Source organism: Pleurodeles waltl, chromosome 12 (assembly GCF_031143425.1).
Source record: "Pleurodeles waltl isolate 20211129_DDA chromosome 12, aPleWal1.hap1.20221129, whole genome shotgun sequence".
Lineage (NCBI taxonomy): Eukaryota > Metazoa > Chordata > Amphibia > Caudata > Salamandridae > Pleurodeles > Pleurodeles waltl.
Genome location: NC_090451.1, coordinates 602,074,891 through 602,091,980, shown reverse-complemented (window position 1 = coordinate 602,091,980; position 17,090 = coordinate 602,074,891). Strand labels below are relative to the sequence as shown.

General features: G+C 42.4%; 1 protein-coding gene across 5 annotated transcripts in view; it reads left to right on the top strand.

The window, feature by feature from the left end:
• The window catches only part of METTL25B (methyltransferase like 25B), a 237,649-nt gene that overhangs the window by 1,648 nt on the left and 218,911 nt on the right, over window positions 1-17,090 (top strand). For 4 of the 5 annotated variants that reach the window (XM_069217836.1, XM_069217835.1, XM_069217834.1 and 1 more), the window contains exon 2: window positions 4,544-4,716. The gene's annotated coding sequence lies outside the window, so the exon portion shown is untranslated. Of the gene's footprint in view, window positions 1-4,543; window positions 4,721-17,090 lie in introns of all 5 variants that reach the window. The other variant, XM_069217833.1, reaches the window with a different exon arrangement.

The window sequence follows — 17,090 nt, the reverse complement described above, 5'->3', positions numbered from 1 at the left end:
TACCCTTTCAACACATTATCATTTGTGCGGTGTTTAGTTTTATCAGTAAAACTGTGTGTTTGTGAAAAGGTAATGGTCTTTTCAGTTGAAAACCATTTGTTTGAAATGACATTACACTACCACACCATGCATACGCCACTCTACGACACTCCCCTCTATGCCATTCTGCATCCTCCACTCCACGGCCCTCTACACCACTCCTCTCTATGGCACTGTACTCTATAACACTGTAGTCCTCTCTGCTGGACTGTACGCACTCTACCCCACTGCCCTCCACTCAATGCAACTGTACTCCACTCCAGTGTGCACTACTTTACTCCACTCCCTGTCACTGTATGACTTTCTTTGACACTACTCCACTTCACTGTATGACACTATTCTCCACTGTTTGCCACTTCACTCAACACCACTCTACTGCACTCCACGTCACTCCACTCTACAACACTCTAATCTACGCCACTCTAGGCCACTCCACTTTATGGCACTCTGCTACACTGTTCACCACTTTACTTTCGGCCATTCTACTCCTCTCTATGACACTCCACTCACTATATGGCGCCCCACTCTAGATAACTCCACTCCAACACTCTATGCCACTTAACTCTAGGCCACTCTACTCCACTCTATACACTCCACTATACTACTGTGCTCCACCCTATCACACTTTACTTAAGCAACACTCCACAACTCTCCATGCCATTCTATGCCACTCCACTCTACTCCACTCTATGACACTTTACTCTGCTCTCCGCTTTGCCACTCCACTCTAAAACACTTTGCTCCACCCCACACCCCTCCATTCTGCTCCCCTCCACTCTACACACCCTCACTCTACAACATGCTGCTCTACGGCACTCTGTGCCTCTCAACTCGACAGTGAACCCGTCTTCTCTATGCCACTTCTCTCTATGTCACGCTAATATACATCACTCTTTGAAGTTCTACTTCACTCTACACTACTCAACAATCTCCACAATACTCTACAACACTCCACTCTATGCCACTCTACTCCACTCTTGCCACTCTTCTTACTCTTAGCCACTCCACTTTACACCTCTCCACTCTTCTCTACTCTACAAAACTCTGTATCCCTACACTCTATGACCTCCTCTATGCGCCGCTACACTCTCCAACAATCTATGCCACTGCACAACACTCTACGCCACTCCACTCCATGCCATTCTACTCCACTCTATGCCACTTTACTATACATCACTTCACTCCACTGTACTCCAACAACATTCTACACCTCTTTATGGCATGCCCCTCCACGGCACTCTAGGCCACTCTACTCTACTATACAGTACTCTCATATGTCCCACTCTGTGCCACTCTACTTTACACCACTCTACTCAGCTCTGCACCACTCCACTTCATGCCACTCCCTGCCACGCCACTCACTCTACTTCTCTCTACAACACTTCACTATTCAAAAGTCCACTCTAAGACATTGCACTCTGTGCATTCTATAACACTATATGCCACTCAACTCTATTACACTCCATGACACTACTCCACTTTATGACACTCCACACTACGCATATTCACTCATTGGTACTTTACTCCATTCTATACCACTCACTGCTGCTCCACTGTATGACAGCTTACTCCACTCTAAACGTTACTCTTTTCAATGCTATGCCACTCAACGCCCCTCCACCCTATGCCTTCCTCTCTACGACTCCACTCTAGGACACTCTACTCCACAGCACTCTACACCAATCCATTCTATAAAACTCTACTCCACTCTATGCCACTCTACAACACCACAAAACTCCACTCTATCACTCTACCTCACTCTACCTCACTGTATGACACTTCCTTCTACAACACTCCACTATGAGACTCCACTCTACAACACTTTATGCCACTCTGTGACACTTTATTCCACCCTTCGACACTTTACTTAATTCTGCACCCCTCCACTCTATGCTGCTCGGCTCTGCTACCCACCACTCTACGGCACTCTATTCTATGTCACTCCACTCTACAACACAATTCTACTCTACAACACTCTATGTCCTTCCACTTTACAACATTTTACTCCATTCCAAAATACGTCCTTCTAGTCTACGCAACTTTACTACACTCTTTTCCACTCTACAATATTCCACCACACTCTATACTACTCCACTTCACACCTCTCTACTACTCTGTAGGCCACACTATGCGACTCCTAGACACTGTTTGCCACTCTAAGCCGCTCTACTCCACTGTACACCACGCCACTGTACACCACCATACACAACTCTACTCTAAGTCACTCTGCTCCTCTCTACTTTGTGACACTCCACTACACTCTGCAATCCTCCACTCTACACCACTCTTTGCCAACCCACCCCGGGACACTCTGTGACCCTCCACTCTACTCTACAACACTCAATTCCACTCTACTCTACAGGATCCACACTACTCCACTGTGTCTCTCCACAACTCTCTACTCCACTCTATGGCACTCCACTTATGACACACTGCAACCTGCCACTCCACGCCACCCCAGTCCACGACACTCTACTCCTCTCTGTGCCACTTTACTCTACAACACTCCACTCCACTCTATGCAACTCCCTCTACGCCACTCCATGACACTTCACTTCACTCTAAACCACTCCACTCCACTCTACTCTATGCCAAACCTGGTCTACGAAAGTCTGGGCCATTCCACCCTGCACCACCACTCCAGTCTACTCTACACCGCTCCGCTCTCTTTACACCATTCCACTCTACACCATTGCACTCCACCACATTGTACTCTAGTTCACCACACTCCACTCTACTCCACCACACTCCACTCTGTCACACTGCATGACACTCCTCTCCACCCTATGTCTCTCCAAAACCCTCCACCCCACGTCACTCCATGCCATTGAATGTACTCAACTCTACAACACTCCACTCTGTGCAACTCCACTCTAAGGCGCTCCCTGCCACTCTCCTCTATTCCCCTAACTTTTAGCAATGCTGAATGGCAGCCTTGCTGGTGTTCAGTATGGCTAAAACACATTGGCAAATCCAATAGTTTTGGCACTATTGGCTTTGCCAGTGTTTTTTTTTTTCTTTTCTAGTAAGTGTAAGTAAGTAAGTGTAGATGCCCTAGCCTATCATAAAGGCACATTGCTATTCATTAATCATCCAGACGTTCATTTGTTTTACTTTGTTGTTGTTTTTCGCATTGTTGGGCTTAATGTCTTTTTTTTCTGTTCATGCCAGGGGTGTCATAAAGCACGGTATAAACTGTACCCAGAAAAGTGTTGTAGGCTCCACAAGACGTATGGAAGTACTAATAGTAAACTCTTACAACATGTAGGGTCAAAGTCACAAAGGGCGACCTGTCACCCTACTTTCAAATGTTACTTTCCTTTCGTTCTCACTGAGATTTGTGGGAACAAGAAGGATAATATAATGTGAATAGTATCAGGCTCTGCTCAAAGAACCTGCCCAATGCACTTGGAATTTGAGCATAAATAAGCCTAAAATAGTCCAATGTCGTATGCCACTGATTAAAGGGAAAGTTCTCATGTGAATACGATATAGCCCCCTGAAAAATAAGTGATCCTGGTTTCAAAGATGAGGCGAATTTGTATTTTCAAAAGACATTTTTAACAACTTTAAAAGCTGAAGAGTTAGTGTTCCTCATTTTCAGCTTCTCAAATTGACCACTGGATATTACAACGTGTTCCAGTTCCATACATAGCTGCAAATCTAGAGGTGGGCAAGATAGGGGATTGATTGGGAAAGCTAAGCCAAGGGTGTGGCCTGACTAAAGGAGCCAAAGTACGAGACTACTAATCAAAAGATTCTGCTTTTAAATGATAGAACAAACGCCATAAACCAATATGAAGAAGACTCGTTCGCATTAAAATAGGTTATTTCGTGCCAGGTTGTGTTTGGCTTTAGTGCTTTAGATAATATCACTGTATTGACGTGTTAAGAGTAATATCATTTAAATACTTCAATGAGTGAGCCAAGAGTTGTCACTTTGTCATGCAAACTATATAACGCCAAAATTGTTAGATCTTGTGAAACATTCTTATCTATAAATAAGTTAGGCTTTTATATTGCTTGCAACCGAGACTGAATTCCACAGTGAAGTAAAGTGATTTTAGTAGCATCACAAACTTTAGTCAGGTGTGGAAGCCGAGACTTGAACCCTGATTTCCTACTTATACATCCTGCAATTCGACCTCTGTATAAATACCTCCTTCTCTCTTCCTTTGCAACCAAACTACAGTGCTCTGTGTTCATTTACTTCATATCCATATTACAACACTATGGAAAAAGTGTCTGGGATGCTTTGATCAGCTTTGACCAGCTTTGACTTGCTAGTTCCCATGTGAAAAAGTGGGTGCCAGACTTTCAGCTCTAGTCCTGATTGGCTCACCTACCTCTATGCAAACAAAAGCCACTAATGGCTGGTCTACATCAAACAAAAACGTGCTTTAAAGACACATAGATGAGCCAGACTTAAAATACATGTGATCTGGGCAAATTAACCCATATTCTTTATCCTAACCAGTGACACTGTTGTCTTGTTTCCCGGCAGGTGCAAGCTTTACAATCCAGATAATAGCGAGCCCGGACACTGGCTGCTTTGCCAAGAGCTACAAAAAAAAGATTGTCGATCGGCTTTCGCAACACGCTGCGTTCCATCGCCAGCTGCCATCTACACAATATTACCCCTGGCAGATTCCAGCCCAAGAGCAACAGCTGCTTTTAGTAGGTACAGAAGCAGGCCAGCAGGGCTGGGCAATGTGGGTAATAGCAGGCACACTTGGGTCAGTGCCCTGGGATGCCACTTGGCAGGGTTGATGCTGTTCGGGTACTGATGTAATAAACATATGTGTTAGGTTATGTAATTTATTACTTATAGAACATACACCAAAGTATGGCGCTAAAAAGACAGACGGCAAACATAACATCCCATATATACTGTATTTACATGATAGCAATAACCAAGTTTGTAATTATTTTCCGAACTTTGTCGGTTAAGGTTCTGTCCAGGTGGAGATTGGTAGAGCATTCCAGTAACTGGCTGCAGTGGCAGAAAGTACTCTGTCAGCCATTTTCGCAGTGTTGATTTCTGGGTGCTCACTAATGCATGCTAGAACTTTTTAGAGAGTTTGTCATTAAAGCTTTGTTTATATGTATTGGGGTGATTGTTGGCAGAGGGGTTTTGTGCACAGTGCTCAAAGCCTTCAACTGCCTCTTACACACAGGGAACGTACATAGTGATCTTATATTACTGTAAGGTTAATCCCATTTTTTAGGCCCATCATTTGGTAAATTGACAGCTGGTTAGATGCTGTTCCCGTAGTCAAAATTAGATTGATTAATGACATTGACAAAGGTCTAGTGTGAAAGAGGATTAATTAATGGGAACATTTTGAGGAGTACCCTATTTTGATAAAATACGTGTTCATCACTGCTGAGGTCTGGGCTTCCAGTGTGTCTTGAGGAGCCAGAAAGAGAATCAGGATGCAGAGTGATTTGGCTGGAGTATGTATGCAGCCCATGTTCTTGGGCCAGACTAGTGCAATCCATGAAGGGATCACTGGGGATGTCAACATAACCTTTGTTATTAGAAAATAATGTTTTTTGGACAATTCTAGGCACCCACTAGAGTACTGTTGCCAAGGAGGAAGAAAGATGTGCACATTTGAGCCCTATTCCCAAATCATATTCTCTCTAGGCAGACCACGCATCAGTCGACTGCAATCTGCACACATAAAGGATCTCACCTCCAGTATTTTCCAAAGCGCTACATACAGCTGCAGGTTGACGTTGAAAAGCAGGTGGGGTTGAATGGATCTTTGAGGTTTACTCAAAATGAGTAGATGTGCTGAGAATGTAAAACAAGACAAAACTGGGGTTGTCACCTGGCCGTTTTTCCAACCATCATGGTCAGTATTTTAAGGTAGAAAAATGCTCAAAGTCGGTATTTTTCCCATTCTTAGTACATGCTTCAAACAGTAAATGAAATATAAAAGCCCTTGAAAATGTAATGGGTTTTGTAATTGTATTTATATAGTTATCCCTGATGAGGAGTTGATAGCTTTTCGGTGAGGAGCATGGTAGTCTGGAACCCAAAATTAGTGGTGGATTAGTAGGTGGAGGGAACTATACATTTTTAGTGGGAGTGGTGGAGGTAGTAGAAATGTGATTCTGTTAGGTAGATGAATAAGATAAAGATTGATAAAGGAGGGAAGAGTTTAGAAAGTATTAGGAGAAAAGAATGGATGGGGCTAGAGTTTGGAAAGGGTTATATGGGAGTTCATGGTAGCAAAGAGGGTTGGGATGAGTCTGAGAGTGGAGGTAGGGGATATTTTGGAAGAGTAATAAGATGAGTCATAGAATGGTGGATTGGTGAGGTTTGGGAAGATTAGTTAATTTGTTTCTCTGCAGTTGGAGGAAAATATATAAATATTTAGATGCATAACCTCACATAATCAGTATATATACAGAGAGATTTTAACATGGTATGCGTTTGGAAAATAATCTGGTGATATAAAATTGTATTAGATAAAGTCCCACATGTACAATCATGGATAAAAATGTACAATGTCGGCTTTCCATTTTTGCTGTAGATTACTTTTTTAAAATTGTATTGAAATGATTCGTTTAAAATTAATATTTGTCCCCCAGTATTTCGGTAGTGAAGCACTTATAGATACAATGGCAATAATCATATTTACACATTGTGACAGATATGGGTTATCATAGGAAAATAAACCTGTTAGCATACACTCATCACCTTATATGTCATTAATGTATTGATCTACTTATATATGAATATAATGATAGTTATACATATATGTATATATATATATATATTTATTTTATTCCTTTATGTTTTTTAAATATATTTATTTATCTTGTATTCCTTTAGTGGGTATACAAATGTATGTATACATATACATACCCTTATTATTATTTTTTCCATTAATTAATTAGTATTATTTGTTTTTATTATTTTTGATTTATGTGTTTATGATGTTTTCTAAGTAATAAGCGCATTGAATAGTTAACATTTACTCATGCTGTCTGTTTATTCATATTTATATGTTGTGATATGAGTGAGTATAATAAATAGAGACCGATAAGCATGTAGTCACATACTTGTATTTTATTTATGTATTGGCCTAAATACATTTTAAGCATAAATATAAGGAATGTATATATTTCAACTATAATATATACATTTGTATATTTGTTACGCATAAATATTAGTATATATATTTCCATTCCCAAGTTGTATGTGCATTTGTACCAAGAAATTTACATTTCTGAATACATATATATAAACAAAGTATACATGTTTGCAAACACATGCATGTGCGCCTTTGATGTCTTTTTCATACTGTTGCTGTACATTTGTATTTTGAATATAGTGGTTACATAGGGAAGAGACAGCTTTTCAGTAATCTTCTGAAGATAAGAGAGTTATCTGTGGATCTTATGTTTGGAGGCAATGAATTACATAGTTTTGCTGCTTGAACAGGGAAAGATGTTCCAACCATGGTTTTGTTCTTGTATGCTGGGATTTTGATGTGGGGCACCATCCTTGAGACAAAGGTTTCTTTGTTGTATGTACTTTGTGATTTTGTTCCTGATGAAAAGTGGTCCTGGTCCATGTATTGCTTTGAGGGTGATCCAAAGCAGCTTGAAAGTGGATATTCTGGCAATCAACAAACTATTTAGGGCCCCTAAGGCAGGGGGTGTGTGGGCTTGTGGCTTTATATGTAGTAGTAGTTGTCTGGCAATAGAGTTTTTAGTCAGTTGTAGTCTTTTCCTAGTTGATAGAGTTGATCCACGGTAGAGGCCATTGGCATAATCAAGTTTAGAGTGTACAAGAAAGACAGTAGCTTGGACCTTTTGTGTAAATCCTAGGTAGGGGAAGATGCGTTACAGAGTGGTAGAGAAGCCCTAATGACCTCTTACTGATAATTAAAGTAAACAAAGGCAGACCATGTTAAAAATTAATACAGACATTTTTCTTTAATGTTCATTTTAAGTGTCATGTCCGGGCCTTTGTAGAAAATATGTGAACAAATGACTGGTAATTTTCTATGGGAAAGGTGGCATCCCTAGACAACACTAGCGACTTAGAACTGTCACAGAGAAAGGATATGGTCCAATTCAAGATATGCCCTGACAACTGATATTTCATTGTCTCTCAGACAGGAGGTGGTAGTTGATGGTTTCAGAGACAGTTGAAAAGGTTAACAAAAGCAGTTTATTAACACCACCTCTCATTACGTGTCATCCACAGTTTTTGGAACAATTGTTTATAGAGATATGTGCTTTATTGAATATTCATACCTACATCCGCAAGCCGGCAGGGGTATCTAAGTCGAGGCAACTAGAAGAAAATTAACAGAACTCATCCAACCCACACCACCCCATCTTTAACCAACCCTTTTAATATAATACGTAGTTCCGACACCAAGAGTTCGGATTTCACTATGTACCTAGTGTGTGATGGGTTCCTTTCAGAGTACAACTAGTACTCTGTTTCTTACCCTCCTTACCTTCCTTGGTCTTCCCTTTGTTCTACTTGGATAATCTCAGTAAGCTGAGCTACTTAGAACAAGTAAGTTCCTTGACTTCTGTGATTCACAAATCCAAACAAGGACTACAGCAACTTTCAAATTCTTTCTAATTTTGGGTCAGGGTCATGGAAATCTTCTATACGTTGTGTAGCTATTGGAGATGTTCCAGGGGTTTGCTGTCCTGTCAGGCTGCCAATAACCCTTGTTTTGCTGTGTGAAGTAAAAATATATCCCACACATGGATTCTTGCAGTGGTGTAATACCAGTAGGTTGCTATTATGATAGTCTTTTTAACATTTGAACTTGACCCTGGTGTCAATGATCTTCATAGCTCTGTTTCCCATCGCCTTTGACCTGGTGTTTACCCAGGAGCTCGGTCTCTGTCAGGTGTTTGTAAATCTCAGAAAGTATCCCCCTCATTCATAATCCATTTTTCAAATGGGAGGAGTGGTCGGCTAGCTGCTTGACCGCAACAGGAACACATGAAACCAAGGTCAGTGGGAGTTCCACTTCAGGATTTTCATTGACTCTGCTCTGATCTGTTCCTTTCGTGGTCAGTAGGCCGAGCCACACACCTGGGATAGTGTTTTTATTAGGACAAGTAGGAGAATGCTGTGTGGTAGAAGATTTATGGATCCCTTCTGATTGTGATTATGGATGTGTCCATCACAGAAATGCTAGGACATTTTTTGATTTTAGGCAAAGTTTGAGGTTTGCAGGGCATTGTGGGCAAGAAAATGTCATGGGATCCACGCAAGCACACTACCCTGGACTTCCCCAGGTATCTAGTTTTCATAAATGTATTGTTTTGATAGGTTTCCCCAGGTTGTGGCAGGGTCCAGGCACAATTAACACAGCAACCCTATTGCCAAAACAGATCGTTTTTTGACAGGAAATGTGGATGTTTCAACATTATGTTTTTGGGATGTTCCTGTAGTGGATACTAGGGCCACTCGTACAAGAAAGGTAGTGTTTTTATCTGGAGAAGTGGGGAAAGGCTAGACAGAAGGAATTTTATGGATCCCAGTGTATTCTGGAAGTGTCCATAAGAGAAATAAGAGGAGAATTTGTGATTTTAGGCAGAGTTTGAGGTATGCAGAGCTTTGTGGGTAGGAAAATGTCTTAGTATCCAAGAAAGGCATACCACCCACAACCCTTCTTGATGTCTAGTTTTCTGAAACATCTGACTCTGGTAGTGTTCTCCAGGTAACCAAAAGAATCAAATGCCACCTCGCTTGCCTGTGGAATGGGATGTTATCATCTGCCGGACAGCAGAAAGACTGTTGAGGCTTTTGGGGTGAGGGTAGCCTGAAGTCAGGATTGGCCAGGCCCACCCCATTATTTTATTAAACAAATACCATTGTCATCTAGTGACCTTTCTGCCCCCTGGAGAGAAATTAGGTGCAAACTCCCACCATACCCTCCGGGGAGGCCAAAAGACTGATTTGGTCCCTTTGAGGGTCGAAGTATGACCTAATGTCAAAGTGCGATGGCCGCTTCTCTTTCATTTGTCCCAAATGCAAAATGCCTGGTGTCTAGTGGGCTTTCTACCCCCTGGGTGGACAGATTTGTGTCAAGCTCCCCAACTGAGACAAACTTCCTATTTTCCGCCAGTGGGGCAGAAAAACACAATTTCCCCTTCTGGGGCAGTGGTATGGCTCGATGTCAGGGTAGCCCGCCCCCTCCTTTTGTTAGTTTTGCTGCCATTTCGAAATCCCTGGTGTTGGGCTTTCTGACCCCTGGAAAGGTAGATTGGGGTGAATACCCCTATTCACCTCCCAGGGTGTAGAAAGACTATTGGTGTGCCAAAGCACATGGGGCAGTGACCGGTGGGGGAACTCTCCTCTAAATAAATACTGCATAATTGCAGTTGCTTGTGTCTAGTGGGCTTTTCACTCCTCCCTCCCCCCTGCCTGGGGGTAATTTTGGTGTTGGCCCATACTTGCCACCAAGGGTGCAGAAATACTGTTCAACCTTTCTTAAGCCACGCCCAAGGGAGCCTTTTTCCCTTTTGTCTAGTGGCTTTTCTGCCTCCACCCCTATGTTTTTTACAAATTTACCTTCGTATCTAGAGGGCTTTCCGCCTGGGAGGGGGGGAAGGCAGGTTGAGGATCACCCCCATGTGCTGCATCCAGCGGCAGCAGAAAGACTGCTGTGCACTTTTGCGATGTGAGAATGGCCTGCCCATGGTGGACAGCCCCCACTATACATGTGTGTGTGTGTGTATGTGTATATATATATATATATATATATATACATATATATATATATATATATATCACATTTCTGTGGTGTCTAGTGAGTTTTCTGCCACCCCGAGGAGACAGATTGTGGGTAATAACTTCATCTGCCATCCACAAAGGGCAAAAATACTGTTTTCCTTCCTGTTGGGGTGGGGACATGGCCATACTCATGGTGGGCAGCTTCCACCCCTATATATATCTTTTGTTACATTTCCCAGATGTCTAGTGGGCCCTCGGCCCCAGATTGGGTGTAATCACCCTCATCCTTCCCACAGGGAGGCTGAAAGACTGTGGCCTTTTGGGGTATGGGCATGGCCACACCCACACACATGATGGGCAGCCTCTACAAGTTTTTTTTTTTTTTTACATTTTCAGAGTGCCTAATGGGTTTTCCTCCCCCCACCGTTGGGGCATATTGTGGGTAATCACCCCTATGTGCCCCCCGTGGGGCAGAAAGACTGTCTGCTTACTTGTTTGTGGGGGGCATGCCCATGGTGGACTGCCCCCACGCCTATCAGTTTTTTCATTTTCCTGGTGTCTAATGGGTTTTCTGCCATCATCTGAGACAAATTAGGGGTAATCATCTCATCTGCCTCCCCATCCCCCAGACGAGAGCAGAGAAACTATGTGCCTCCTTGTTGGGTTGGGACATGGGGCCATGCTCATGGTGGGCAACCCCAACTCCTGTATGTGGTTTTTTTTAAAAAATTGTTTTTTAACATTTCCCCAGTGTCTAGTGGGCTTTCTGCCGGGTTGTGGGGTAGAGGGGTGTAGATGGGGATAATCTCCCCCATCTGCACGAGGAGGAGGTGGGTGGGGTCAAAAAGACAGGTAAAAAAGACAGGCTACATATTGTTTTGGGGTTAGGACATGGTCAAACCCATGGTTGGCAGCCTTCACCCCTATCTATATTTTTTTTACATTTCTCTAGTGTCTAGTGGCTTTCTGCCCCAGATTGGGGGTTGTTCTGTGTTCCCTCTTATCTCATAACCGAGCTTACAGAACCTCTCTGGAATGCACTTCTGAGTTTAAAGAAGACATTTATTGTTATCAATTCCCCACCCACAAGTTCCTGAGAGACGAAATTAGTAGATTGGAAGCACACCTTCAAAAGTAGTCGCAGCAATGAAAGCAAAATATATCAAAGTACTTCTCAGTTGCAATGTACACAGCAAATAGATGTGATTATATCATAGCATAACTTCAAAGCAAAGCATAAAAGTCAAAATTCATCACTGTATGGGCAAGGCGGTAGGTCCTATATTCAGCTTCATCTTTCTGGGGTCTGCAAGTTGATGACTCCAGTCAACTGCGAGAAAGAGATTCTCTACCCAAACGGGAGACAGGCAACTGACGTCTAGTTCCTGTCTGAAGTCAAGCATATTCAATCTACCTCTCTGTAGCCCAGAGTCATCCTTAAAAGCAAACTCAGTGTGAGAGCCGAAGAACCTTGGAGAGAGGCCAATTCTCCTGAGCTCACTCGCTCTCAGACTGTATCGCGAGGTAAACACAAAATCTACGTGCTCTTATCAGCTAAGGTCTGGTGTGAAGAAAACAGCTTGGTCCATCTTGTGGAAAAACACAGCTTGGAAAAACACAGCTCATCTGCAATGTCTCAACTGCAATGTCTAACCCCACGTTAAAGCCAATAGGCAGCTAACCTAAATATCAAATGTCATGTCTAATGTCATGTCAAAGCCAATAGGCAGCTAAACTGAATACAAAATGTAATGGCTAATGCCATGTTAAAGCCAATAGGCAGCTAAACTGAACAAAACATATAATGTGCTACTGGTGAACATTGAGCAACTAATATGCGCAGTGGTGAAACACAAAGTCATTGGTCAAACACAATTAATAGCATCACAGGGGTAATCACCCCCATCCGCACTTGAAGGGGGGCAAAAAGTCTGCCTGTGACAATTTGGGGTGGGGAGACCTCACCCGTAAATTTAGGTGCCCTCATCCACCACCCAGGAGGGCAGAAAGACTGTATGCCCCTTCCAGGGGGTGGCAAAAAGACTGCATCCCTCCTCTCTCTTGCTCTCTCTCTCTCTATATATATATATATATAGCCTGTAGCCAACCATTTTAACCTTGTGGACCATTTACTATCAGATTTGAAGATTTTCCCTGTGGAGCATGTTTTAAAGGAAGAACTACTGGACATCAGAGAAAATTTCTGGATGTACCGTTTAAAATCTCTGCATCGAGATGGACTGAACATCACTGACAATACCACTTGATTTCTGCATATCTGAAGAGTTCTCAGGACTGCATTGATTCCACATTCCAATTGGAATCTTCACTCATGATGCTTTTTGAAAATCCACCAGTGTCAGCTGTGCAGCCACTGAGCAAACCATCTTGTACTACCTGAGGAAGGCGGAAGCTGAAACGTTGTAGTAGAAATATATTTTTGTTCTTTAATGAGATCATCTGTTTGAGTCACTTCTTTCTTGGATATATATATATATATATACTTTATCATTTCCCAGGTGTTTGGTGGGGGCATATCAGGGGTAATTACTTTATCCACACCCGGAACGGACTGATTTTTTTTTCTCCAGCTGGTGGGGGACCTCAAGCCCTTGCCTAAGGGGTCACTCCTCCATGTCCCTGAGGCCTAGTGAGTGGATACCTACTTGGGGATTACTCTTCTGAGGTGATCCCCAAGCAGGGATCCACTGGGCAGAGATATCAAATAGTCAGTGCTTGAGGGGTGGGGCAGGACGGGTAGCTGAGATAAGCCCGAGCACTAATGCAGTGATAGTAATATGATCACCTTTCTGTAATGACGTCAGCTTGACCTGTGTGCTGATCGTCGTTCCAGTAAAAACAAAATAAAACACTGATGCTGCTCGGAATGCTCTTTCCCAGAAGCCAGAGGTAAAAATAAAGTAAAGGAATTCCTCTGGTGCAGAACACTAGAGTGACCCTTATATGCCTTCACAGTGTCGGCCAGTGACAACAGATGCACTTAAGAGGTTACAATACTAAATTATTTAGCAATAGCCTACCTTGTGTATAGTAACATTTTAAAGTCATGACTTGCATATTCAAAGTGCTTTCTGATCCAGACTTGGACCTATTATTAATTCTATAAATAGTCCTTATCACTATGCCTAACATCTGCAGTGAACACACTGATCAGAAGAAATTTCATAAGGTAAAATAATCTGTTTCCAACCGATTAGCTTAAAAACTTGCATTTATATTTCTTCTAATGTTTCTGCATTATTTTATATGCAGTTAACTGAAAGTGAAAAACAAGGCACTTAAAGAATATACATCGCTAAAAAGAAGAAAGTATTTTGTAGGTGTTTTGTTTTTTGACTTTCAGCGAACTGGAGATAAACAATTCAGAAACCTTAAATGAAAAATAAGTGCAAGTTAAGCTAATCACATGGAAATACTTTTTTTTATGTTATGCAATTTCCGATATATTTTTTAAGAACTTTAATGGCTGCATGTAAATGAAGGCATCCTGGAAGTGAGCCAAATAAATAAAGTTGCGCTTCCAGGCCATCTTCATTTATGAGTACTTGTTGAGATACTTGCTCCCGCCTGTGAATGCAGCCATGTACCCCCAGGGGAGCGCACTCCATAGTTTGATGGCCTCTGCTTGAGAGTGATCAAAGCCTAAAAGCTCTGTGACTGTGCAGCACGTAGTTTCAGTAGGGATACATGCTTTATGAAATTCTTCATATTCTTATCTGAAACGACATCCCCTTTATATAGGGATTCACTGAAGTCCCTGAACGTCTGTTGAATAACCAAGTCACGTGTGGCCAGGGAGCCTGCACTGGTCAATATTTCTGAGATTTGGTTTTGCACTATTTTGATTTTGAGTTTGCATGCCAGAATCCTCTCAGCCTTGTTTCCCCATTTAGTATTTATGTTTGAGTTGGAGAATGGCATACTCCTCTCGGTCTGTGTCTAGTGCCTGTAGCTGTACTTTGAAAGCAGTCAGTTTCTTCCACGTTTTCTGAGGTCCTGTTTTATTAGGTTCCCTTTTCAAGTCCAATGTCTGTTCCTCCAGGGCCTGCTGTTTTTCAGCTCTTTCTAAACTGCTATAGAGATAGGTGTACCTCTTGTGGTCGCCTCAGTTATACCCAGAGTATGTGCAAACCTGTGCCCAGGGCCACTGGAATTATGCTGCCGGGCAAGCAGGGTTGAGTAAACTATGCTGCAAGAAAAGGCAAATTATGCAGCCTAATGCAGCTCATTTTGTGATAGTATTGCTTCTTTATTTTGTAATTTGTCCACTTGGTAACACTATCTGGGCATTGGTTGCACCTCATTTAATACCCAGTTAAAGCAGTAAGCAATAGAAAGGTGAACAGTTAACCTTTGCAAAGGGCCTTCCACCACACAACAACACCTGCAGGCTCGTTTTTAGTAACCTTTGAACTGTTTGAGCTAGAAATAATGTTTTGGCTAAAGTCTGCAGATTATGCAGCAGATGAGGGATTATATGGCAAATGTGGCAAATCTATTATTATGCGAAATATGCCACAGCTGTACAATCACATAATTCCAGTAGCACTGCCTGTGCCATTGTTATCTTTCTCTTGGAGGACATAGCCTTTTGGATTCCTTGGACATTGCAGTGATAATTTAGCAAGGCTTCTCATAGATGCCAGCTATTTACCATTCTGTTTGCCTTTGTGGTTTGGAAAATGACCCATAATAGGGCATAGTCAGATAAAGATTGCACCATACCTGCCAACCTATAAACACATTTCACAGTGTGAGGAGGAAGCATGGCCGTGGAGGGGGCAGAAACCTGAGCGGAGAGCGACTGCAGAGGATCTCTGCCCTCCACCAATCTATCCCCCTCCCAAAAATAAAAAACAAAGGGTCTCTGAGGCCATCGCCTATGTCCTGGGGTGTCTTCGCTCCCTTTAATGGACACCTGCTGCTTACAGCCTTCAAGAACAAGCTGGAAATCCACTCTTGCAGTGCTTTCCAGCTTGCCTGCCCTGCCACTATGTGTTTTCGAGTCCCTACCGTGTGAAGAGAGACAAAATCATGTGACAAAAGGATGCACCGTGTGAGTTGGCAGGCTTGTTGCATCCCTATGTCGGCTGTCGCTATCTTCTGATCAATTAGGAGCCTAAGAAATAATCCAGCCTAGCATATGTTCCATGTGATACTGAGACATGTGTAGTCTCTTGTAGTGAGATGCTGAGCTCCCTCTATGTCCTGCATGCCCACCTCCCATAGCCAAACCCTGCCTTCCTTGGAGAGTGCTCCTATTTGGCCTATTCGTTGTTGCAAATGGTTCCCACTCATTGCAAATGATCAGATTTAGGTCTCTCCCAATTAGTTTATCTCTACCTGGTGATTTGAGTGTGTGTGGGAGTATTTCTGTTACAGATTTCTCCGGTCCCATATCAGGGACATGTATGGAAATTAGGGTAAATGTAGAATCGTCAAGTGTAATCCTCAATGGTAATACCCTGCTACAATCTCCCTGACTTCTCCTTTGAAGGGTTTGGCAATCAGAATAATTATTCCCGTTCTTTTCTTAGGGTCAGAAGAGAAGTACAGCAGCATGATTCATCAATGCCAGTCTTTTTTCATTAACCCCTTCGCTGCCAGGCCTTTTCCCCATCTGGTGCCAGGGCTTCTTTTGGGCTATTTGGGGCAGTTTGTGCTTAGGCCCTCATAACATTTTTCCACATAAGCTACCCACGCCAAATTTGCGTTCTTTTTTTTCAACATCCTAGGAATTCTAGAGGTACCCACAGTTTGAGGGTTTCCCTGGAGGACACCAAGAAATTATCCAAAATACAGCAATATTTTAGTTTTTAAAAACAAAATGGGGTTAAAAGGGCTGCAGAAGAAGGCTTGTGTTTTTGTTCCTGAAAATAGCATCAACAAAGGGTTTGCTGGGCTAAAATCACCATCTTCCCAGCTTTCAGGAACAGGCAGACTTGAATCAGAAAACCAAAATTTTCAACACAATTTCGGCATTTTACTGAGACATACCCCATTTTTAAAATTTTTGTGCTTTTATCCTCCTTCCTTTTCCACGTTTTACTCTGTAACCTTTTCCTGCAATGTCGGATTTTCAAAAGCAATATACAGTTACGTCTGCTGGACTCTTCTGGTTTCGGTTATATATAGGTCTTTTAGGTTCATCAAGAACCCTAGGCACCCAGAGCCAATAAAGGAGCTGCACCTTGAAATGGGTTTTCATTGTATACCGAGTATACAGCAATTCATTTGGTGAAATATAAAGAATGAAAATTAGGTATCAAGGAAACCTTTGTATTTCCAAAAGGGCACA